The sequence below is a fragment of the Epinephelus fuscoguttatus genome, linkage group LG23, assembly GCF_011397635.1.
Source record: "Epinephelus fuscoguttatus linkage group LG23, E.fuscoguttatus.final_Chr_v1".
Classification (NCBI taxonomy): Eukaryota; Metazoa; Chordata; class Actinopteri; order Perciformes; family Serranidae; genus Epinephelus; species Epinephelus fuscoguttatus.
In genome coordinates this window covers 12,238,492-12,265,726 of record NC_064774.1, presented here as the reverse complement: position 1 = coordinate 12,265,726, position 27,235 = coordinate 12,238,492, and the positions used below count along the sequence as shown (strand labels likewise).

Below are 27,235 nucleotides of genomic sequence, written 5' to 3'. Positions count from 1 at the left end.
TGGAAATTCGTCTTTGACGTGGCTCAGAGAATAAGTAAGACAGGTGAAAAAATACAGTAAACAGTATGATGTTTTTTGGTGAGCGGGGCACAAGTGGTGCTTTTTTTTTTTATAAAATCTATAAATATATCATAAAACGATTTAATTAAATGATAGATTTCTTACTTTGTTTGATATCTTTGTCAGTTATGCAATGATGACTCCTGGGTAATATGTATGTCCATGTTGTCCAATGTCAAGTCTCTATTTTCTTCGATAGTGTGCACCGGGGTTCGTCGTAAGTCCTTTACAGCACAAGTTGAACAGGAACATCTTTGCTCTTTAGTTATGGACACGTTAGGTAGGTTGGTCCAATAGTTGGTTTTTATCGCACAATTATGTGTTTCTAATTTACACAAGTTGACTGTAACAATGTACGCAACAAAGAGGAGAAAATATAAAAGATATTTAGACAATACTACCAAGATCACTGCGACCCTACCCGTGGGCGATCTTGTCCATATGCTATCGTCCTATCGGCATCTAGTGAAATCGCAGATGAACAATGTCATCGCGGGGGTGGGGTAGGTGGTGCGCTGCGCGGGTTCGCGGTCATTATGCGTCGCTGCTGAAACGTTCACTTATAGCCTCTCTTTGGCGTTTGAGCAGCTTTATACAACTCTTGAACATGTAATGGCTCCTTTATTAGCAAGTCGACTTTACATAGACGGCATATCTTTTCAATTCCTCCTGACATTGTGTTGTTTGGTTTGTTCACCGCTCCGCGACATGTGCGTTAGTGTCGAGCAGGCGGAGGCGTTGATCTCCCCCCACCCTCCACTCTCTGACTAAGCAGCCTCCCTCTGTCTCCTCTCACTCAGCCCTGTTCAGCCTCGATCTTGTCAGCATGCGCCACACATGTGCACTGTCCCCCCCCCACACCTCGCGACTGCATCGTCATTTAAAAAAGACATCGTGAAACAACCCTTCTATCGCCGATGGGCGATCGGATTGCCCATCAGCACAACCCTACTACCCGTTGCATTTTTGTGAAAGCCATATCTCAAGAAGACCTTGAGGGAGTTTCCTTAAATATGGCACAAGTGTCCACTTGGACTCAAGAAAGAATTGATTAGAATTTGGTGGTCAAAGGTCACTGTGACCTCACAAAACATGTTTTTGGCCATAACTCAAGAGTTCATATGCTAATTATGACAAAACGTCACACTAATGTCTAATAGGATAAATGATTATGTCTTACATTCAAAAGGTAAAAGGGCAACTTCACTGTGACATCATAATGTTCTGCATTAAGCACTGTTCTGGCCATTATTTAACGCCATATCTCAGGAACGGAAGACAAGCCATTTGGTCAGATACTGAATTGGTGAAACTGATCTTTGGTGTCCACTTTGAAACTGTGCTGATTGTATAGATCTTGTAAGGTAAGGTGTGCATGGACATGTTAGGTAGGTAGGTCCAATAGTCGGTTTTTATCACACATATCGTTACACGTTTGTAGTTTACACAAGTCGACTCTAAAAATGTGAACAAGAAAGAGGAGAAAATATGCAAGATATTTAGACAACACTACCAGTTCATTCACAGGTAATACTTGACATATGTGAGGTGTGACAGGCAAATCAGCTGTGACTCACACAGGGCAGGTGTTTTCTTTTTGACAGCTAATGAAAAAACAAAACCCATCTGCTTTGAATCTCTGGCAGATAAACTGCAGAGAAGTCCATCAGCACTTTGGACAGCTTTGTTTCTCCAACTTTGTTTCCCTTCGGCTTCTCTTTCCTTTGAAAATATCATTAAGGCCAATCAATTGTGCAGCACTGTGGCAAACATGAGACACCACACACTCAGGCAAGCTATTACCTGCTCATCCACCCACGTTGTCTGTCTTATCACTTTCTTTGTGTAGACGGCGATACGAAGGGAAGACCAAGTGGCATTTTGGGACGCAGATTAATGAGCACGGGAGTGTCGAGAGAAGTGAAGACACGCGACAGAGGTCAAGCATGTAATGACTGACCCGTAAAATCAGTGGCATCAAAAAGGTAGAGCAGTGTGTGTGTGTGTGTGTGTGTGTGTGGGCGTTCCAAGTAGCCTGTTAAGAAAAAAAGCCTTCAAACTTTATTTACCATCTGCCATGGTTTTCAGTAGGCATTAATGTCAAGACATGTCAGATGTTACTGTGGTTTTATGGCTGTAATTTAATGACTGATATGTAGAATATACAATAAATCTTCCTTCCTAAAATCCACCCTGACCTTTATTAAAATATAAAATCTTTACAGCACATGTGGGATCACTCATACTTATCTGCAATAGACACTTTTGTGCAGTATTATGGGACACCGTGATCACCATCACGATACCTGTCATGGGCCGTCTCCTGGTGATCACACCCGCAAACAGCTTCTTTTGTTCATGCTCTGATGGCTGAATCAGTCGCACTCTGCTAAATGCTTTTTTCGCACTGCATTGATTAAGATGAATACTTAATTAAATTTAGTTTTAAGACACTGCCTTTGAGCCCGCACATGCCTGCCGCACGCTTTTGGAAATAAAGTGGGAAATAAAGCGAGGAGTGTCAGCTGGCGTTGCTCTGCTCTGTCAGCTCACCAGTGTCCCCAGTTGGTTTGCTAATACAGAGAGCTAAACTCCCACCCTGCACTGACTGGGAGCTCAAACGCTCTTTGACAGCTCGTGTCAGATTGAGTTGAAATCTTTGAGATGATGTCACAAAATGGAGTTTCCTTTTTCAGATTTTTTTGGGGTGAATTTGAAATAAGGTGTCGAAAGGTATCAGACACTTAAATGGAATGCTTTTAAGACTTTTTCTTTATACACTCACTGGCCACTTTATTAGGGACACCTGATCACCTGAATGGGGAAGAAAGGCGATATAACTGTCTTTGAACGTGGCATGGTTGTTGGTGCCAGAAACTGCTGATCTACTGGGATTTTCAGAACCAACCATCTCTAGGGTTTACAGAGGATGGCCCAAAAAAGAAAATGCCATGTTGATGCCAGAGGTCAGAGGAGAATAGCCAGACTGGTTCAAGATGATAGAAAGGAAACAGGAAGTCAAATAACCACTGGTTACAACCAAGGTCTGCAGAAGACCATCTCTGAACCAACAACATGTCCAACCTTGAAGCAGATGGGCTACAGCAGCAGAAGACCACACCAGGTGCCACTCCTGTCAGCTAACAACAGGAAACTGAGGCTACAGTTCACACAGGCTCACCAAAACTGGACAACAGAAGATTGGAAAAACGTTGCCTGGTCTGATGAGTCTGGATTTCTGCTGCCACATTCAGATGGTAGGGTCAGACTTTGGCGTCATGGATCCATCCTGCCTTGTATCAACGGTTCAGGCTGGTGGTGGTGGTGTAATGGTGTGGGGGATATCCCTATCCCAGCTGACATTGGGCGCTCGCTTTCACACCTTCGGCCCCTTTAGAGTCAAAAATTAACCTGACTGTAGAAGAAAACCTACGCTTACACGAAAAGAACATGCAAACTCCACACAGAGGGGCTCCCAAACCCTGGGTTTGAACCAAGAACCCTCTTGCTATGAGGTGACAATACTTCTTCCTTTTTCATTGTTGGCACATCACCACCAACAGCTGTCAGTCAAATAGTGCAAAACCATTGGCAGGAATCTATTGTGTGTACGACCGTGTGAAGATCTCAAAAAGCTTTTGTTGTGTGTTAAATTCCTTAAAATAAAGTGAGCATGTCTTTATGGTGCCTATAAATCATTCTGTTTCAGAGCAATGACAATCTACATATTTCCATTAAAGCTTTGTGCGCTCAAAAAAATCAGATGTCTTATTTTGAAGTAGCTCTACTTGTGAGTTTTCGATTGTCCGTGCTGCTGCCTGTGTTTTATCAAGCAAGTCTGTGTGTGCATGGTTATGGCTGATAATGGCCTAAGAAGTCGTAAAAAAAAAAAAAAAAAAAGGCAGCGAGTAACATTCAGATTTTAACATTCTTCTCCAGCCTCGTGTCTGAATCATTGTTTCCTCAGATAGTCAGCTCGAGCGGAGAACACTGCTTTCATAGCTCCGGAAAAGAAAAAGAAAAAGAAAAAAAAAAAAAAAAACGGGCCCAGCCTCCACCTGCATCCAGCGCAGGTACGATCCGAGAGCCTTCCTTCTCTGGGGTACACAGGGAGAGACGAGAGACAGCCCAGTTGCGCTTGGGAGTCTGCTCTCTCTTCTAACTGTAATAAGACAGAAACTCGTATACTTTGTAGAGCAGGATGAAAATAGACACATGCAAGACGGGGAACACTTTAATCTTTTCCTCTCTCCCTCTCCCCTCACTCCTTCTGCCACTGTCACACAGCTGAACAATGTCTTGGGGTACAGGAGTATGGGATTTGAAAACCTATATCTGCTCTGCGAGACAGAACTGGATCCCCGCTCTTCTTTTGTGTTTCGCTGCAGTCATAAATTTTGCATGTGGGAGCGCGGGGAGCGCTGCTTACTGAGCGAGCCTCGGCAGGGCTGCGTGCTGCGCCAAGAGAGGACGGCTGGGGCTGCTATTAAATAGCACCACAGTGGTTCTCGGGGGCTGCTCGGGGGGAAGAAGGCATTTCTGTGGGAGGCGATTGGTGTGCGGCGAGGAGAGTGACCACGTGCAATCTGTTCGGTGCAGCGGCGCTGGAGGTGCAAGCCAAAGCCTTGTTTGGTATTCAAAGCAGCGGGCTTTAATGCATTGATCCATGAAGGGACGGGCTGCACAGACAGAGTAGCACATGACTATAAATCCACAGCCAGCGAGCTATTAGGTGGTAATAACGCTGACCGGAGACGTGCATACGTATACATACAAAGAACCTTTCAACAGGAAGTATGTGTTTGTATTCCAAGCCTTAAATACATACAAACACAAGTGCATGCATAAACATGTGCTCGCTTGTGCTGCACACACACATGCGGACACACTCAAGAGCAAACGGATGAGGGTGTCTCTTGTTTTAATGGCGGGGGGGGGTCTCATTTGTGCTGCTGTAAAATTAAATACTTGGTTGTGTGTGAACGTGTTAAAGATTCATGAGAAAAACTGCCTTCCACTGCTTTCTCTTCTCGTTCTAACTGACATCCCTCCCACACAATCTCTGTCTTTGCTACTATCTCGCACACACTCGCCATAATCAAAGCCCTTCTTCTTCTTCTCCTCTCATGCTCTCTTACACATGTGCACACGCGTGCTCCCGTCCACCTCTCAGAGACAGAAGAAAGGCGAGAGACGGAGAGGTGAGAGAAGAAGGTCGTAATATTCTGTGTGATCCTGCCTTCAAATCTTTGCCCTCGCTACCTGCAGCCTCCCACGGGATCATGGGAAATAAATGACAGCCCATCCTTTCGCAATGGTTTACACATGATCGAAGGTGATGTCAACCCTTCGGCTGGCGAGGGGAGAGTTCGCTGGTCCATGGATTAGTGTGCCAGGCTGGGTGTCTTTAGTTTATGAGCGGCTAGGAAAAATGCCCCATTTTTTGGCCACAAATTACCTCCCGGCTCCCTTCTCCTCCCGCCCATGCCGGCCTGGCTGGATTTATTGCACCCAGCTAGAACCTGACACCACGAATTTACTTATGAGGGCTCAGTTTCTCTCTGTGGCTCGGTTGAAAAAAGGTTTGAGTGTAATTGTATGTGTGGAGGAAGACGTACAGTAGACAGACAACAGATGTGCTCACACATGTGGTCAAAGGATGCACAGCTCCCATTTACAGCTGCCTTTTTTTTTTAAAAACGCTGTCTGAATAGCAAACAATCCAATCATGCTGTTTGTATTTACATGCAGCACCTGCACTGTTCTTGTATTGTGCTTTCTGCCTGTGCTGAGATCATTTTTCAAACGCACTTTGCAAAGCACAGAGTAGGAACGGAGATGGAGGCAATGAAAAATAAACATTGTGGGTTGACATGACAAAAAGACATGTCGCTGTCCAGTGTGTCCTAGTACAACGGTTCATATGATACCTAACGAATTAGACCTCAACAAATTAGCATCCCATCGATTACATTAGGTTTATGAAAAGAGCCATGGTTGGGTATTGTCACATTATGTGCTTAATATGCAGTTATATAGGTTACGGGAAGCAAAGTTATTTAGGTAGGTTTAGGAAAAGAATCACAGTTGGCTGTCATCACGTTACTTATTTAACGTAAAGTTACGTAGGTTAGGTTTAGTAAAGGAAAGATATGTAGGTTAGGTTTGGCAAGTAAAGAAACATATGTTAGGGTTATCAAAGTAAAGTTACATATGTTAATTTTAGAAAAAGAATCATGGTTAAGCACATAATAGTCACATTACGTGCTTAATGTAAAGTTACATAGGTTAGTTTTAGACAAATGAAGTTACGTCGGTTAGGTTTAGGGGAAAAAAACATGGTTGGGTGTCTTCACATTACGTACTGAATGTACGGTTGTAATGTAGGTTTACAAAAGTAATGTTACGTAGGTACATTTTAGGCTAGTAAAGCTACGTAGGTTAGGTTTAGGTAAATAAAGTTACATAGGTTAGTTTAGGCATGTAAAGTTACGTAGTTAAGTTTTAGGTAAGTAAAATTACGAAGGTTAGGTTTCTGAAAGGAAAGTTCTGTAGGTAAGTGAAGTTCCGTAGATAAGTTTTAGGTAAGTAAAGTTCTGTAGGTAAGTGTTAGGTAAGTTAAGTTACGTAACTAAGCTTTAGGTAAGCTAAGTTACCTAAGTAAGTCTTAGGCAAGTTAAGTTACGTAGGTGAGTTTTAGGTAAGAAAAGTTACATAGTAAGTTTTAGGTAAGTTAAGTTACGTAAGAAAGTTTTATGTAAGTAAAGTTATATAGGTAGGTTTTAGGCAAGTAAAGGTATACAGGTTAGGTTTAGGTGAGTTAAGTTACTTAGTTTGCGTTTAGGCACGTGGAGTTACAAAGGTTAGGTTTAGGAGAAGAAACGTGGTAACGACAAACCTTATAATAACTAAAAGTTCACGTTGTTTCACACAGGACATGATCACCAGTATCCTGGGGGAATGTCATGTGTTTGTTCCACAATCCCAACCTGCCTCCTTACGCAGACATTCACCCCTGACACTACTCCTGTCACATCATAGCAGCCTTCCTGATTAGATGGTTATACACAAATCCTGGTGTATTACTCTTCGCTGATATACATACTATCAGTGCATGAGAACAGCCTGTGCTGTCAGGTCCAGCTTTACTGATACAGGTCTGATTATGAGTTGTGTTTGGACCTGACAGGACAATGCATACTGCATTTAATCAGCCCGTTAACATGCACCAAATTAGCAAAGCAGCTTAAAAACCATCTGTATAAAATTACATGGTTTGGCTGAATTACTTCCATAACCTCCTCACATGTAGGTATACTCCTGTGCCTTGCTGGGCTAGCTAATGATGCTTGTTGCCATGGACACCACTCAATGCATTAAATAAAAACCTTATTTAAGTTACCTCTTCAGATTGATTACACTGGAGACAGCAGTGAGGAGGCAGCTGCAGTGGAGTTAAACCTCTGTATGAACCAAGCTGATGTTCTTCTACTGCAAAATAAATATGCACAGCACGTTGACAAAGGCAGACTGAAATGCGCTGTATGAACCATGTGTTTCAGAATGGGGTTCATCATCATCTTCTTGGCCTTATTAGGCTCATATCTACTTTAAGGCAACACAAACACATGTTCACATTCCTTACCTGTTGTTTTCTCTAGAAGCCCACACACCTGCGGGACATGGCACTGTCCCATGTCCCAACACTGACCTTCACTTAGTCTCCAGAAAGTCAGTTTTATTGCATTTTATTAGCTACGTTACAGATCTCCGTTGTCTAGGGAGCCATTAAAGTAAAAAGTAACTACAGTATAGTGACAATAAAGTTAAGTTTCTCTGAATGAAACTCAATTAAACACCTTCATCCCAGGTGTTTTACTTTGCATTGCATTTACACCTGGGTGGAATTACACCTAGGAAGTGTAAATCCCACACCTCACATTAACAGGCTTTCTGCCATATTTAAAAAAAACAATAAATAAATAAAAATCACATATCACTATCAGGTATGTAAAATTAGCGTCAAAGACAGTGGCACATACTACTGAACTGATATTGTTTTTTCCAACCTACACATTATTTCTACATGATAAATTCCACAAGTGAAAGTAGAAACAGATAACTTTAACTTTCCCCCTCATAGAATTTCCGGATGGTATTATTCTCAGCACTGCTGTCACAAAAATAACCAGATCACTTTTCCTTAGCGCCTAGCAACGGGGCTTTTTTTCTTAGGCCAGGAAGAGTTTCCAAGGGTAAGACGTTTACACGCTGGGAGCGATATGAATGAATGAAATATTAAATACTTTCCTGCAAATATTTTTTGCACCAAAAATGGAGCATAGTGTTAGTTCAGGCAGGACATGATGTCAAGCTCAGCTCACATCTGATTGATGGAAGGGAGTCAGCTGATAGATCACATGATTCCTTTCTATGCAACCAATTGTTGAATCTCATTTAAGGCGCCCTATTTAAACTGCTCTGGCCTGCCTACTGTTGCTGCTTCCTCTGCAAGCTGCTTCTCAACCTGCCTCCACCCCAGCTCCTCCTTTTCATGCTGTGTCTGACTTATCAATGTCATTTCTGTTTGTCTTTGCTGCTGCTCTCCCCGCCTTAGGCTGTCCATGTAGGCACATGGAAGGGCAGAGAGGTTTGCCTCAGGCTTGACATGTGAATATATTGACACCAGCGGCAGCAGGGATAGTAAAAACAGAAGCGGAGGAAGCAAGTGGGGCTACAAGCTGAGCTAAAGGCCACATTGCAAAAACTACTGCCTCGACCATGTTTCTCGTAAAAGTACAATCCCTTTACAACAACATGGATGAGCTAAGATGGAAGGTCACACAGCAAGGCATAAAGAATGGCTGCATCCTGATTCTGACTGAGGCAGGGTGTCACAGTGAGGTTTGAACCCAATTGCACCAAAGGTAGACACGACAGTTTGTCATGACCTTTATTGTAAAACGGGTCGATCCAAGCCTTGATTGTGATTGGCTGGAAGCCGTTGTAAAACCACGATGACCATACACCTGTGACCGCATCACCACCACTTAATTGTTAAACCGTTTGCAGCTGTTACCTGTTTTGTTACCTATCACAATGTCAGACTTTGTTGTGAATTTTGATTTACTGGTTGGATTAAGCATGGATGAGTGGCTGGAGGAGATGGACGGGATCGAGAAGGAAGAGAAAAAAGAAAGGAGACACGCTGAAATTAATGAAAGAGAGATTGAAGAGCTGGAAAACGCAAGTGGAGCTGGGACCGTTAAACAGACTCTGTGGTCAGTTCACTGTTTTCAGACCTGGTGTGGTGATTTTAAAACGGTCACCAAGATTGAGCTAAAACCAGGTTCTCCGCCAGTTTTATGCCACTGTGAAAAAGGGGAAAGGCGAAGCTTACGGTTTCAGCAGTTATGTTGGCCTTTGTGCGGGGCTTAACCGTCACATTAATGGTCCGCCCATCAGGTGATCCTGGTGTCTGATGAACGATACCGAGTTCACCACCAGCAACGACGTCTTCATTGGAGTAGTGAAGAAACTTCGCTGAGAAGGTCGCGACAAAACATCCCACCACCAAGCGTTAACACAGGCCGACTTTCAGAAAATCAAGCTCTCTCGGGCACTGAATCCAAACACACCTGAGGGTCTTGTCAGCAACGTTTGGTTTGATGTGCAGCTGCATATAGGACGCAGAGCTAAGGAGGGCAACCGCCAAATGAAGCCCGTCTCATTTATCACCCGACAGGACGAAAACGGTCAGAAATATGCAGCGCTGTCATTCGCTGTCATTCGCTGTCATACCACCAGGATGCCGGCGAACGAAACAAAGAGAGTCTGCGGGGATTTATGTTCGAGCAGCCAGGGACCCCACTGTGTCCTGTTGCTTCACTGGAGAAATATCTGTCACTGCTGCCACCCAATCCACCGGCCTTTTATCTCCATCCAAAGCGGCGAAACTACACTGACGATGTATGGTAAGTTAACATGTAACGTCTGTTTTGTTACAGTGTAGCTTAGTTACTTTGAAACGTTTAGGGGACTTGTTTCTCTCTCTCCTAATACTAGAGAGCCCATGGAGGTGAACTTTCTCGGCTCCATGTTGCCACGGATCTGTAAAGCATCCGGCACCGAGACCATCTACACCAACCACTGCCTGCGAAGCACCACTGTACAAAAACTCTCTGACGCTGGCTTAGAGGCGAGAGAAATCATGTCAGTAACGGGGCATAAATGTGAATCCTCCCTGCAGTCATACTGGCGTCCAAACTACGATGAGAGAAAATCCTGGAGCAACATCCTTGCTTCTGGCACAGTGCAATTAAAACGCACCTGTCTAGAGTCAGACACCCCCGTACTAGCAAAGAGGAGTGCTAACATAATTGAACACTACTTCGGCAATTGCACAATAAATGGAGATACCCAGATAAATGTAGCTAAATAGTCGACCCAGATAAATGTTAATAAGCTTTAAGCATGCTTTCCACTGTGTTTCTGTAGCTCCTCTGTGTTTTCGTGTCCGTCTGTTGCTTGTTGAGGAACTATTTCTTTGGCAAAAGAGTGAAAGAATGATTATTTCTCATTAATAAATTATTGCAGCTCTTATTTTATGAAACCTAGCCAGGTATATGCAGTAACCGTTTTATTAAAGCAATTAGCCCCGTGAGGCCGTGGTTTGCCTTGAATTTACCCCGGCTAAAATTGCCGGCAAACCACGGCCTCTTGGGTCTAATTGCTTAAATAAACCACTTGCAAACACACAGGACAAACTGGCAAGTGAAACACAGCAAGATCAACTCCTAGGCTTGAGGCTTTCGCTTCAAACCATTGTGTTGCCCCACCCGAAATATATAATTTACTAATTAAATTAATATCATAAACGTGTGGGGGACTGGTCGTTACTGTGGTTAGGTTTCAGAAATGAAACATGATAAGGACATACCTTAAAATGACTCAGAGTTGACACAGTTCAGGACACAGGTCTCCTGGGGAAAGTCCTGTGTTTTGTGACCAATCCACCACCCTGACCTGCCTAACTAGACTGCTCGGGACAGTGCATTGATCATGTGATCACACCCCTCCAAAATATGAGGGTTATGCACAAATTACTGGCTCATGGGTACTTTTTGCAGTGCGAACAGTGCATGAGAACAGCCTGCATGTTGACAGCGAGATGGTGTCATTATTCCATAGCCATTAGATTGTGCGCTCAACATTTACTCTGTAATAAGTTAAAGCAAAAACATCATGTCTGCTTCCACTTTAAAACCTGACTTTGAAATCCTGCTTCCAATTTCCAAACAATTACAGCCTTCTGCAGCTCTACAGGGGCTGGTATATGATAAAACGCTGCAGGCACTTTGCTACGATCTGACTGGCTTTTTATGCGTTGCACGAGCAATCCGACATGTTTGAAGTCACTCACACACACACACACACACACACACACACACACACACACACACACACGCACACGTATGCACAAATAGCATGAGGAGAGGTGATGATCCCACAGGTGTCTGTGTGCTATCTTCTCTGTTGTCAGCAGACAGGCTCTGCTCCATTGCATTTTGTCACGCACACTGACCCTCTTTGTCTCCCTAAGCCTCACACTCAGCCCTGCTCCTCTGGACAATGAAAGGCTCCCGTATGTTTGTCTCATCCCTTTCTGTCAGACAGACAGAAGTCATGAAACATGTTGACATGTTTGGAGTGTTTGATAGTATGGCATGTCATTTTTTCTTTAAGCATATTCAGAAGAAGCACTCATCCACGCTGAGGTTAGAGGAGCTGCTGAGAAATGGATAAAAGCACTAATGAAAAAGGGAAGAAAAAAATGAGAGCTGCACCGTCTTCATTGCTCCCAGTATGTTTATTAAAACTCTTCTTTCACTCTACGAACGCACAGGGAGTAGAGAAGTCTGTGTGACACAGCGGCAGCTGTCTCTTTCTTTCAGCCCCCGAAACTATGCTACCTTCAATCAAACGGCACAAAAGCAGACAGTAAAAAGGATAAAGTCAGAGATGGAAATCCATTCTCCATTCACTATGCACAGCCTGTAGACAGGGGAGGTGCTTGACTTCAGTTCAAGGATTCTCTGCAGACGGCTTGTGAGTAGTTGCTCCATTTTTCCATCCATAATCCTCATCTTTCTATTAGGAGTCTAACAATTTATTAAGATTAGATGAAACTTTAATGATCCCTGTCGGGAAAATGGGTCGATGCGCTAGCAAAAGGATAAAACAGAGTGACTGGAGAACACACTGAATATTATACAAGAAAAGGAGCATATTGAAAATAATCGAACAAATAGAAGATTCAACTTAAGAAATGTTTGATTGCCATGTATGACTGAAACTTGTGGCACAAGACAGCTGAATTTGAATTACGTGCACTGAGTCTGGGTGTGTTTCTGGGAAGTACAGTACATGATTCTGAATAAGAAAATGACAATTTCTGTACAATTTATTAAGTTTCTAGAATTACATTTTTTATACTTCGTTGCTTCATAAATCACCCAGCTGTCAGTTCAACCTTTCAGATGATGCACAGCTCATGACTTTAAATTCAAAATGCTTTTAGAGCAGCTCAGCAGACAGAAAATACAGTGTTAGTTTCTCAATATGAGGTTAACAAAATGCCTCAGCAGTGATCTCATGTGTACCAGAACAGTAATCATATTCACACTGCCTTCATAAATATATGTTCTTAAGTACTGCATGTGGGAATGGTGAACTCCACCATTAACAATGAAACCAGAATATGTCAGATCTATCTTGCTTGACATATGAATCCACTGATCAGGACGGACTGAACAGACTGTGTTGCGAAATTTTTAAATTCCACAGACGCATCATCAGGAGTAAATGCTGGCATTGTATGATTCTGAAAACCACAGATATGTTACATTTGTATGTTTCTGAAGTGATGTAGTTCTGATGACATGTATACGAGAAGAGTTGTCTTTGGGAGGCGGAGGTTTTCATCATGGCATTTCCAGTAATTGTGCCACCAGAACTGAGTGTTTTATAGTGAGATAACGGTGGCATTTCAAGCTGTGACTGCTACCAAATCCAACTGTTTTTTAGCGAGACACTGGCAGCATTCCCAGACATAATGGCTCCAAAAAGACCAGGGGCCTCATGTACAAAGGGTGCGTACGCACAAAAACGTGGCGTACGTCCTTTTCCACGGCAAAGTTCAGATATATCAAGAGTGAAATGACCGTGGAAATGTGCGGTGCCTCACGCCAACTTCATGGCTGGCGTACGCACGTTTCTACAGCTGTTGATCCTTTGGCGACACTTAGAGGTGATGCTGGGAAACTGTTATAATAAATAAATGTGAAAACAATTAGTCCTCAAGAGTGATGTGCACATCAGAGACACATGAACAATTAACACTGATGAACAATTAACACACCCACGTGTTTGCTATTAGATTAGTGGATATAAAAGCATGCGCAAAGTGGTGCCAAAAATACCGTTAACAACGTTTTAGCAGTATTTGCCGCATTGGTTCCCGAGGGCAATCCTCCTGGAACTGTGCGCAGAGCTGCGGCCGACCTTGAGCGTGATACAGCCAGGAGCCATGCGCTGCCTGTATCCATACAGGTGCTGACCACACCGGGACTATAATAAATAAATGTGTCATGAGTCATCCCAGCTGTGTGGGACGGAATTATCCGCATGTCAGCCAGGTATATCAAATTCCCATACAATGCAGCTGAACAGGCCAACATTAAAGCGCAATTTGCAGTGAGAGCCGGTTTTCCTAATGTTATCGGAGCTATCGACTGCACACACATTATAAAAGCGCCATCGCAGGATGAATTTGTTTTTGTCAGCAGGAAGCATTTTCATTCGATCAATGTACAGATCATATGTGATGCGCAAATGCAATTAACCAACATTGTGGCGAGGTGGCCTGGTTCAACGCACGATTCATACATTCTGAGTAACAGCATGGTTGGGAACAGACTACTAGCTGGCACTGTGCATGATGGGTGGCTTCTTGGCGAGTAAATAATTTATTCGTTTAATTGTCCTAATATCAATCCCCATGATGCGCACTGAACATGTCCACCCCCAAATATTATCCTGCCTTCATAGCATCAGTACTAGTCAGTGGTTAAAGTTAGTGACTTGTTGTTTAAACTACAGCTTCAGAGCTGAACAAGCCCCTGATTGTCTCTGTGTGTAAAGTACTCATGTCAATAAACCCGTGTGTAAAGTGCGACATTTCCTAATCAGCCTCACCTTTTCCCAGCACTTCTGCATTTATTTACAACAATACTGTGTGATCCGTGTAAGTGGTGTATAAAATTAACAAATATAAACTGTAAATCCAGTTCATATAATTAATTGTCTGCTTTCAACTGACCCCAGGCAACTCTCTGTTCAGACGGGTGAGCTCCTCCTCTCCTGTCCCCCCGCCTGTTTTGGCCACACTTTGGCGGTGGGCAGCCCTCCTCTGCTTCATGTCCACCTTAATGTCGGACCACTTCATTTTTAATTCTGCGTGTGTACGCTTTTCTGACCCCACAGCATTGGCAGCCTCACACACACTCTCCCACTCACTCCTCTTGCGTTTTGTATTGATGCCGGAGGACAGCGTGCCAAAAAGTACATCTTTGCGCGCCTCCACTTAAATGAGTAGCGTTTCCAATTCGCATTCTGTGAAGATTTTCTTTTTTTTCCTGTCTTCTTCATTCTTTTGTTTTAGTTTTCTGATCGTGCAGAGAGGGCAATCTCAGGTGCGGGGTTCATTTAAATATGATTTGCATATTTAAATGGGGGCGTGGACAGGGAGGGGTTGGGTACTCCAGCATGTGCGCTCAATTCCACGATGATTGAGAGGTACAAAGGAAATGTGCTTGGATTCATGTGTACGCACAGATTCATACATCTGGATATTTTTGTACGTACGACGTTTTCTGGATTCAAGCATACGCCATGTTTCAGTCGGAAATCCACGCAGGTCTTTGTACATGAGGCCCCAGATGTTTTTAAGTCGGATATTTGCAGCATTTACAGCTGTAACTGTGCCACCAAAAGTGGCTGTCCTTTAGCGAAACAACAGTGATTTCTAGGGGAAACTGTGCCGCCAAAAGTGGGTGTTACTAAGCACGACATTGGCAGCATTTCCAGCCCTGATAAGGCTAACAAATCCGGGTGTTTTCTAGCAAGATATTGGTGGTATTTCCAGCAGTAACTATGCCACCAAAAATGGTTGTTTTATAATGAGACAACAGCTGCATTTCCAGCAATGATTTTAACGAAACATGTGGTGGCATTTCCAGCCGTAATTCTGCCACCAATTCTGGGTGTTTTTAGCATGACATTGCTGGCATTTCCAGTTGCAATTGTGCCACCAAAAGTGTTTGTTTTTTAGCAAAACTACAGCAACATTTTAAGCCATTATGGTTCCAACAAAATAGGCTGTTTTCTACCAAGACATTGGCAGCCTTTCCAGTTGTGACTGTGCTGCCAAGAGTGGGTGTTTTTTTTAACAAGACAACAGTATTTCCAGCCATGACTGTGCCACCACACAACTAGGCCTTTTTTGGCGAGACATCAGCGGCATTTCCAGCCATAATGGTTCCAAGAAAACAAAGCATTTTTTAGCAAGACATTGGCAGCGTTTCCAGCTGTAACTGTTCCAACAAAAGTGGTTGTGTTTTAGATAGACAACTGCGGCATTTCTAGGGGCGATTGTGCTGCCAAAGTGGGTGTTTTCAAGCAGTAATTGGTACCAACAAAACCTGCTGTTTTTTTAGCAAGACATCAGCTGCATCTCCAGCTGCAACTGTGCCACCAAATCTCGGTGTTTTATAGTGAGACATTGGTGGCATTTCCTGTTGTCAATGTGCCACCAAAAGTGGTCGTTTTTTTAACGAGACAACAGTGCATTTCTAGGGGCGACTGTGCTGCTAAAAGTGGGTGTTACTTAGTACGACATTGGCAGCATTTCCAGCTCTGATTGTGCTACCAAATCCCGGCGTTTTCTACTGAGACATTGGCGGCATTTCCAGCGGTGATTGCACTGCCCAAACTGTTTTCTTTAATGTGACAACAACAACAGCATTTCTAGCCATGGTTATGCTACCACAACTGGGCATTTTTTGGCAAACACAAGTGACATTTCCAGCCGTAAGGGTTCCAAGAGACCGGGTGTTTTTTGGCAAGACATTGGCAACATTTACAGTTGTGATTGTGCCGCCAAAAGAAGTGTTTAGTAAGCGAGACATGGGCGACATTTCCAGCCTTGATTGTGAACCAAATCTGGATATATTAAGCCAAAACATGATCTTTTCCGAACCATTACTAAGTGGTCTTTGTGCCTAAACATAACCATACATTCATCAATGTGTTGTTGAAATGTTAAGCTTTAACATATCTGCTACACAATAACGTAAAAGTGTATCTGTGGTTTGAAGACACTTACAATGCCAACATTTATTCGGCCGACTGAGTTGCAAGACCAGGCCTTTAATAACAAATAATTGTAAAATCTTATCGATCAATCTAAATTAGAAAGAAAAAAAAAAATCACATTCACTGAGTAAAAATCCCAAAGTACACAGAAAGACATGAGAAAGACATAAGGTAGACTTCATCTCTCATATCTATCTATCAATCTGCACCCATCTGTCCCTCCAGCACCCCCTGCACCCTCCCCTTACAAACCTCTTCAGTGCCTGCTCATCCCTATCACCCGGCTCCATCAGACGTCTACCACTGCTCCAGCGAGAAGCCATGCAACCATCCAAGTGAACATAATCAATTCCTCCTTCGATGAAGCACAATGCGACCGTTACAGCCCCTCACACCGCCATCCATCCTGCTGCCGTTCACCTCAGCAGCAGCCGGCTGTGCCACACAGATGGGCCTCTGCTCTGCCATGAAATGAGCTCGGCTTGTGCGTGTGCACGTGTGCTCTATGTACTGTCTACGTATGTGTTTTGTCACGCACGCCAGTGGCAGGTGAAGGTGATGACAACGTGTGATATATTCAGGTGGTGCCGCATACGGTACGAGTCGCCACGAGACAAACTAGAATGGTTTCACATTCCAGTCTGTCAAAGTGAAGGTCGCTCTGCTGTCTGCCTGTGTCAATCACTGGCAATGCCACTAAAGGATAACAAGGATAATATTGATGCTTCTGCAAGTTGTCGTGGTTTCCACTTTGTCTTCATGCAGTCAGCATAGTTGGAGAAATCAGGGCTTGTTTTCTTCCCTTCAGAAGAAACTGCTTGATGCTGTTTCATACTGCTGCTACCACAGCTTTTAAATTTCCTGAGCTGGATAATCTATCACAGCAAATTTGCTTTTGTTCAAACGTCCCTTTTATTTTTTATTTCATTGTGGCCAAATTGATTGTTTTCATATCAGAGACTGCACATTGGACCAGATGTTATTTTAGGCTCGCTGAGTGAAGAGAAAAGCTGAAAAGTGTTCCTGTCACGATGTACAGTGTATAGAGTTGGATGAGCAGGAAGTGTTTCTACACTCACTGACTGTTGCTTTTAATCATCTACATCCACAAAGATATATTTAGCTGAAACTTTATTAAAACTGTCAATGAACTTAGTCAGAACATCCATCTTTTTAGCCGTGCTAACACAAAATGTGTGGTACAGATGTTCCCAAATAATGTATCCAAATGATCTGTTGATCCCCGGACTTTTAATCTGGAACCATGATGCAGTCAAAATGCTAATTTGTTCAACATTTATGATCTAATACCTGCAAAACTAATGACATTCCATTCGGCCTCGTGTAGTACTTTGTTTTTAGTGCTGATTAGCAACTGTTAGCATGCTAGCACAGTACAATGGTGACATTGGTAAGTATTCAAAGAGTCCTCTTATTCATTGGTTCCCAACTGGTCCACCCACAGGGTCCAGATTTCTTCTTAGTCATTAGTTCAAGGTCCACACAGTTTAATATATGCACCATCATACTTGTGTTTGGCCATGTCATCGACCTAGTCAGCTGTCTTAGTCAAGCAGCTCTCTGTAAGTCACTCATCCTACGGCAGGAAACGGCATTTCAAAATAAAAGCTTTGTGCTGGAAATTCATTGTACATCGAAATAAAGTGTGTTTTTTACAAACTTGATACGTTCGGAGTCACTTGTGATCCATTCAGAATGGACCTGCGACCCACCAGTTGGGAACCACTGCTCTAACCCATGCGACCAGTTGTACGTACCTAACCTCTTATGGTGGTCTTATGATGCTAATGGGCCCAGAAGACTTTTTCCCACATACTTACATACTTACCTCTGTATATTGACAAAAAAAATTGTTTGAGTGTCACAACCCTCTTGAAATGACTCGTTTGACTATCAGGATTGAGTCATTCAGTCTGATAACATTTGGAAAGTCTAGAAGAGCCATATGATTAAATCATTGGCTGAATCCAAATGTTCGGCCTTGCAGACTTGCGGACTTTGCGGGCGTGTTCCCAGAAAGTCTGCGAGTGCTTAGGGCTGTCCAAATCTACAATTCATCCAGTCTGCAAGGAGCCTGAAGCGGACTTTCTGCAGACTTCCAGAGAGTTGTTTGGGGCGCAGACTCCAGCAGACTTCACTGATTTAATTACCCATAGTTGACTGCAATAGAAAGGTGACATTGCAGTGTTTTTTCCCCCAACAGCTGACTGAAAAACTCATTTAGTTTATTTAGTCATTTATCTATTAATCTATTTAGTCATAGCCCCGTCCTTACAAACTATTATTATTTGATTGTCTGCAGTCTGCATGTTATACAGAAATGTATTTAGTTCACTCACAAAACAACCCTATATATGAGATTTATATCTTGTTGTCTACAGGGACACATGAGAGGACAGAATATAACAGCGGTTACAATGATTGTAATCATTGCTTGAAGGTTTCCTTGGCAACGCGTAAAATCAGTCTAGAGGGCTGTCCATTGTCATTGCCCTCGCAGGTTTTACGTGATGACGCTGAACTCGTCACAGTAGGTATGACTGAAGTCCACGAGGGCTCAGTCTGCAAGTCCAGAGGGTGGATGCAGCCATTTTATCCCCATTTCAGTACTGAATCCACATGACATGGACCATAGAGAGGGAAATGTGGCAGTACGTGATAAATAATTAGATCAGTGCTTATGCATGGACACATTAAATGAAAAACCTGAATAAATGTGTGGAGAAAAACTTGGTGAATAAACGGTTTCTATGAAAGTGACCTTCACAGTCACCAGTTCTTGACCACAATCAGCACCTATGACTCATGTTTAAAGCGACGCGTTCGACATTGTGACTGTCTGACTGACAACAGGTTGTGTGGGCTGTGATAAACCCACCAGCAAGATGTTTAAAAGAGTTTTGAGACGTACCAAAGAGATTCAAAAGTAGTAGGACTAGGGGTGAAGGTCTAGTGAAGGTCGCAGGAATACAACAGCTGATTCAGAGGAGTAATTTCTTTTCCAACCTTTGCTACACACTTAATAGATTCAAATAATATCATGTTCACATATTACATATACACACACCCACCCACACACAGCTAGCTCCTGTCCGCGTGTCACTGCTGACACATGTGAGGCCCGTCAGCAGATATCCTCTCCATACATAAACCAGCAGTGTACTGTACGTTAACTTCCAGTAGACTCTCCACTCCGGGAAGTAGGGAGCTCTGTCACAGTTTTCTGAGGAAGCGGGGAGTGCTGTGCAGTTATTTCTCTGCCTGGAAACTGATACATATAATTATGGAGCAGAAACCTAGGGCGAAATAGTGGGGTGGTTGACACGTCGATGTTTACTCTGAACAGCTGCTGTCAGAGAGCAGGGAAACAAGGCGTGGTGTAAATAAGCACGGGGAGAATTAGTCGCCAGGATGCAGTTTTAGGGCGTCTGAGGATGGAAAACAGAGTTTTACAAAAGAGGATGAAGGGAGATGAAATAAATTTGAGCTGCAGATGGACCCAGAGAGAAATGTGTGCTTTAAGAATATCTGCTTATTGAATGAAGAACAGAAAAGGAAGAAAGACCTTGTAGAAACATTCCTCCTGACTGAGGAAACTCATCTGTGGAGAAACAGCTGCAGAGAGATACAAATAAATATATTTCTACATATTTAAAGGAATCTTTTTTTCTTTTGCAACCTGGGTCTTACTCTGGGGATGCAAAGCAAGCAGTCCTCAGCCTTCCACCACTTGAAGCAGCTTTAATCAATATCTGTGTATGAACAGGGGATCATAGGACGACTTGTACGAGACTTAAAACGCTTGTAATTAGGACCCTCAAAAAAAAATTATCTCTTGATGCTACTGTTCGCCTCAGCTCTATGGAGCTATATAGATACAGTGATTTGGTTTTCCAGCCTTCAACCTTACTGTTTTGGTGCCCTCTTACAGCTCTCATCAGCATCCAGATTTACCAGCAGTAACCACAGAAGGTCACCACTTGGATTAGCTAAATGCATATGAAATCTGCTTCCTTTTGTAATGTGCATGCTGGTTTGTTTCGTCGGCTAAGGTTTAGACAGCTGGCAAGGCGCCCCCAAGTACATCCTGGTGGAGTTACTTACAACAGTCAGCTCATCTACAGGGGTAATTTCTGTGGTTATCTTCAGTTGGGCCCTGTTTACACCTGATATTAACATGAGTCTTGTGTGATAGAATCACAAGTGGACAGACCTAAGTACACATGTGAATGCACCCAATGTGTCCTCAATGTGTCTTGAGATCTGATTACTCAGGCCTAGTACACACGGACTCGTGTGCTTCTGAAACTGAAGTTTTTCGGGCTCCGTTTTCCAAAAAAAAATATTCATCCACACGAGTGGTGTGATAAAAAAATACGATATCCAAACGAAACCGCAAAACCTGCTACCAAGCGATGTAATACACATGCCAAAGCAGTAGGTGGCGATGTAATCTCTAACGGAAAGGCCATTTTAACCAATCAGAAGTCAGAGTCAATACCGGAATAGGGGAGTGCAAAAAATAAACACAACCCAATTCACAAAAATAGCGCGACGTAATTTAACAGCAGAGGCACCTGAATGACCAACTACACTACCACGTAAGCAGCGACGGGCCTGCCAACGGAGGTTGTGGATCCGGCTGGGTTGGACCTCCGTTGACAGGCCCGTCGCTGCTTTCGTGGTAGTGTAGTTGGGGTAGCTAGCAACAGGAGCAGCCTCCTTCGTTGGTCTTTAGGTCGAGCAGCTGGATATGCCGTCCAAAGAGAGGAGATAGCACGCTCACAAATAAAGTTAGCATCAGCATGTTTGTTTGGGCTGCCATCTCACTAGCTATTTACCGTTGCTCTGTCGTCAAACAATGGAGACAGGTAATAAAATACTGTGGTTATCCTATCCACACGCAACCGCTGGCACCGGAGTCTTCCAAAAACTTCACCCTGGACTCCGGTTTCAAAGAAACAACGTTTCAGGGGCCCAAAAGTGTGGTTGCATGTGGCCAAACAGCCAACTCGCATAGAATAAAACACGGTTTCAGAAGTACACGGGTCCGTGTGGATTAGGACATTCCTGTATGGCAAAAAGATGCAAAGTAACAGAATGAATGTTATATTTTACAAATGGATACAAATATAATGAGGTGAAACGCAAAACAAGAATGAAACTGGGGTTGGCTTTTACTCTCACTTTTGCTGCCGAACGTGTTTACAAAAATCAAATGACAAACCTGAATGTACCTTTTTAAATCTGAGAAACAAATAAATAATTTTTCAAGTGACTGTATTACGCCTCCATATTCAAAGTGCACTGCTGCCTCCCACTGATTTAAAATGACAACGCATTTAGTCTTTGCAAACAGAAAACAAAAGTGACATCTGACCACAAGAGGTCACTACAAATGCATGTGGAACCCCACACTGTGTCTCAAATTGTGTACTTCTGTACTTACACTTAATATTTTGAGTGCATAAGTGCGTTCACACTGAGACGTATGGAACAATGCAGTGCACTATGAGTACCCGGATGGTGACTCAAAACGGTCAAGAAGTTGAGTGTGGAACTATGGACACTTCTCGCCCTCAATGGTCGCCATCTTGGCTACACAGCGTTTTTTGCACTAAGCACCACTATACTGTTGTCGGATATAAGCCAGCAGTATGTTTATTGGGTTAATTTAGCAGTCTGTAATGATTTGGGACCACGAACGATAACACGAATGCTAATGCTAGTTTGCTAACTAGCTAATTTACGGTCGTCATTTTTGGTGAGTGCACAACGGCCGTGTGTGGTTTGAGACAACACTACCCTGTTGAAATTCACGCACTACGCCAATGAGTACATAGTGCACATAGTATACAACATAGAAGTGTACTAAGGGAAGTATGTGATTTGAGACACACCAACAGTCTAATGCCAGGTGTGAACAGACAGACACAGAGCTGTCCACTTGTGATCAGATCACCCAAGCTACATGTCAGGCGAGGTAGAGTGGAAAGAAAATCGGACGATCGGTGGTTCGATCCCCAGCTCCTCCAGTCCGCATGTCAAGTATCAATTATCCTTGAGCAAGATACTGAACCCCAAATTTGCTCCCAGTGGCTCTTCCATTGGTGTATGAGTGTGTAACAAACTGAGTAGCAGGTGGCACCGTGTATGGTAGCCTCGGCCACCAGTGTGTGAGAAAAATAAATATGATGGAGATGGCTTTGCTCTAAGGTAGGCTCTAAGGTTGCTTTGACTTATAAGGGCCCATTCTCTATATGGGGTGCACTGCCTGCACAGTCTATATTTACGCCCCTGATAGCAGGTGTAATGGGTCCTTCGACTTAGAGGTAAGCATTTGAAGTTTTGTTTGGAAAGTGTTTTCTGAATGTCAACACGGAGGTGGCGAGTACAAAGTTAGTGTGACGAGAAGTCAAGTCAGAATAGCAACAATTAAGATAACATAACGCCAGGTTTGAGAACAACTGTTTATTCTAATGTTCCTGCTTTTCTGCAGTAACCATTGTCGTAGTCGTCGTCAGCGTCACTCAAAGTCTCGTCATCCCCCCCCCAGAAACTAGGTGTTGGCCAGAAAACACAGCGTACTTGTGTCAAACACATTTAAATGAGGTAGTGTCTGACTGTCACAGTTAAGACTCTTACACCACACTTACACGAGCTCATGCTCTCATTTCACTAACACATTAAAAATTCAAGACACTGTTGCAAAAATTCAACCATTGTTAAATATAGCCGAGGCTGAAGCTCCCAGACACACGACTTTAAAGTGCTTCTGTTCATGCAGAAGTCATTACATGGGCTTACACCAACACATTATCTGACCTCATTGTTCCCCTTTGTATCCTCATGTGCCCTCAGATTGCAGTCGGCTGGTTACCTGACTGACACAAGAGGAGATCAGCGGGCAGCCGAGTGTTTTCCAGCCGAGCTCTCCATCTCTGGAATCGACTCTCCCTCGTGTGATTAGGGAAGCAAATTCTGCGGAAGCCTTAAAATCCAGACTCACAATTTATCTATTTTCACTTCCTGGCAGGGGAGTTTTACAGTTTCTTCTTGTAGCTCGGCTCAGACAGCATTAATATAGAAACCTACTGTTGGGAGCCCAGTAAGGGCTGCTGCCTCCTGGTTACTGCTTCCCTGCTATACAGTATGTGTGTGAGTGTGTGTGTGTGTGTGCAGCTGTGTGTGGTGCTCTGCTTATCTTTTTTAGGCCTGACACAATTGTACAGGCAGTGAATACAGATGCTTCAGGTACTGTAAAGTCACATCTCTTTCACATGATGTGTTTATTTTATGGTTTTAACCTTTAACCTATAAAAAAAAGTTTTTGGAGTGTCTTATATTCTGCATTAGAACATCTCGCAGCAACTCTGTCTCTAAAAAATTACATTCATACAGCAGTAAATAATTTCCTGATATATCGCGGAGTAAACACAATCGCTGTCTCGTGTTCTCGGGTTTCTCCAGTCCGTGCTTTTGTTCACTGCAGGAGGTCAGAGTTGATCATTGTACAGTACAAACCACACAACTTCAACCTCAGAAACCACAGCACGTGATCTCATGCACATTTTAAATAAAGTTAGTAAATACATCGTGTCTCGTGTCACTGTCACTGTTTCCAGTGGGCTGTAAACAATATGACAATATTTCCAAACTTTACCAGGCAAGTTTGGTATTTTTCAAGCGAGACTCTTTCCCCCATGTTTTTGTGTCTAAGTCACTGATGGAGACACAATTTTTAAAATTGGTTCGGCGACAAGTTGTTTGCACTGCAAATGTACGTTCATTAAAAGTGTTTGTTTTTGCCACTGACAGGCTCAGATTGTTATTTTAAGTGTCTGACAACATTATGGAAAGGATCCCTACAGAGATAGACCTTTTTGTTAATGGGTAAGATCATTTTTGTTTAACCAGAAACGGCTCTGAAATTGCCATCACCAAACTCACCAGACTCCATTTAAATAAACAGTAATTTTAGCGTGTATAGAGCCAACATATTTTCACATCTAACTGGGTGAATTAAAGGTTTATTTCAACCAAACTGGAGTTAGTGATTGTTGGAATAGTGGAAAGAGGAGCAAAGATGTTTTTTTGTGAGTTTTATTTTGTTTCTGTCCATTTTAAATGAAGGGTGTTTTAGGATGATAAAATTACTGTTTATTGAAATGGAGTCTGGTGGGTTTGACAATAGTGATTTTGGGGCTGTTTCTGGTTAAACAAAAAGGTCTATCTCCGTCAGGATCCTTTCCATAATGCTGTCAGACACTTAGATTAATGAACTGAGCCTGTCAGTGGCAAAAACAAACACTTTTAATGGACGTACATTGATGGTGCGAACATGCCCCCTGTGGTTACACTGCAGCGTGTTCCACTGCTGCTGGCTGCCATGCTTTCACTGATCACTGGACCAGTTTCAAAAACTGTTGACTCCACATGACATTTCAACACAAATACTGTACGTAGAAAATTGGGTCCAGGTTGAAAATATTGAAGTTGTCCTTTAATCAAATGCTCTAATTTTTGCTTTGAATTGATACACTAATTAAAAACTGCTTCATTATCTCAAATTGTATTTGCGAACAGTATATAAATGTAATAAACAAATAAATAAAAGGGGCTGAGGGGTTCCCTCATCTACTAATTATTTTCCACCCTTGCTAGAACATATGAAGTCACGATGGGGTCTAATCACCAAACAATTTCCATATTTCTCATACTGAAGTGCACGTTATATTCTTTTCTCTCAGAACAAGTCTCTCCTGATTGAAATGATAATAAATTATAAATGTAGGTGTAGGTTCCTGTTCGAACCCAGGATGGGCCCTTCTGTGCAGAGTTTGCATATTCTCCCTGTGTCAGTGTGGGTTTCCTCCAGGTACTCCAGCTTCCTCCCACAGTCCAAAGACATGCAGGTTAATTGGTGACTCTAAATTGTCCGTAGATGTGAATGTGAGCATGAATGGTTGTTTGTCTCTATGTGTCAGCCCTGTGATAGTCTGGCGACCTGTCCAGGGTGTACCCTGCCTCTCGCCCGATGTCAGCTGGGATAGGCTCCAGCCCCCTCGTGATCCCCAACAGGATAAGCGGTGACAGAAAAGGAATGAATGAATAAATGTATGTTCAAAGGTGACGGGGTTGCCATTTACTAGACTCAGAACAAAAGAAGAAACTGTCACCTTACCGCATTTGCCCAGGTTCAAATCCAGCTTGAGCCCCGTGCTGCATGTCACCCCCTCCCCTTCCGCTGCATTTCCTGTCTCTCTTTCTCCCTATCAATAAAGCAGAAAGGGCAAAAAAATAGAGAAAAGAAGAAAGTAGCTCCAGTGAAAATTTGCAGACATTGTATTCTGTGAATTGTCCAGAGTAACAATGGCAGTATCATTTTTTAATGCTGTAGCACAAACTAACTTCCTTTCACCTCTGTTGTTTGGGTGGAATTTCAGAGACAGATATCTCAAATTGAATCTAACTATCTAAATGGCCGGAGACCACTGGGGAGAGGCAAGAACATTTTTATGTTATTTATTTATTTATTGGTAATTTGGATGAAGTGACCCTTTAAATGAATTTGAGGGGAAAAGTTTACCTCAGCGCAGCACGGTGAAGTCCTCAGAGACAGTGATTCAGTTAATTGTTTTTGCAAAGAAGTTCTGGTTCACTAAACACTGAAGCTCCTGTCAGTGCACCTCCAGGCAACTATAGTGTTTAAGGTGATTTATAGGCTCAGTGAAATAAGTTGTGTTTTAATTGTAAGGCATACTGTCTGTTCCCTTATTTTCATTTACTGAAGAGATTAGATAAGTTCCAGTAATGCGACTCCTGCAAATATTATTACATTTAAGAAGCAAAACTGAAAACTCTCTGTATTAATTCACTTGACACACACAAGGAAAAAATATTGTGATTCTCCAGAGGAAACAATATTTGGACTTTAGCTGAAAATAAAACCGCACCGACAGCTTTGATGGTGCAGGACTCCTCCTGTGCAGGGACGCTTTGTTCCCAATGATTTCACTGTACAAAGTTGAATCTGTGTGCAACAGCTTACCTAAGCATTTCAGTTAATGAGGCTGCGCTGAAATCACAATATCACATCAGAAGATTTAAATAATTAATGAAGTTGCCACTGCTGTGCATAAATTGCACACAGTCACTCTTTCAGTTTGGAGACACAAGCATTGATCGTGCTGCTGTCTGATGGCCACAGCCATTTAATAAAGTTAAAGGAAATGACCCTACATTATTTGATTGGTCAGGGTGAGGACAAAGGTGTTGACTAGAACTCTCTTAAAGGAAAGCTCTCATGCACATTTTCAGATTCATACTTGGGTTTCTACTAGAACATGTCTACATGATCTTACGTTTATAAAACACTTTCTATGTCTTACACTGTCTGCCTTATCGAGCTACATGTAGCAGTGTGCTTGCAGCTGGGAAATGACTGTAACAGAGAACAGCGTCACTTTTTACTGTGAAAAATCACAAATAAAGATTCTAAACACAACTTGGACAAGTTCCATCAGGGATATGATCCAAAATCGGGGAGAAATGAACAACATCTCCAACCAAGATTATAAGTCTCTCTGACGTTAGCATGAAGCTACATGTAGCAGTGTACTTGCAGCCACGGGAGCGACTATAGAAGAGCATAGCAACACTTTCCATCATGAAAAATCACCAATAGAAGCTTCAAAACTGAAATCTCCATAATGACGAT

General features: G+C 42.8%; 1 long non-coding RNA gene across 2 annotated transcripts in view; it reads right to left on the bottom strand.

Annotated features, from left to right (window-relative positions):
* Positions 1-25,792, bottom strand: part of LOC125884039 (uncharacterized) — a 79,656-nt gene extending 53,864 nt beyond the window's left edge. The window contains exon 1 of one of the 2 annotated variants that reach the window (XR_007448637.1): positions 25,700-25,792. This is a non-coding gene — a long non-coding RNA (uncharacterized LOC125884039). The remainder of the gene's footprint in view (positions 1-25,699) is intronic. The other variant, XR_007448636.1, reaches the window with a different exon arrangement.
* Between the last annotated feature and the right edge of the window lie 1,443 nt (positions 25,793-27,235).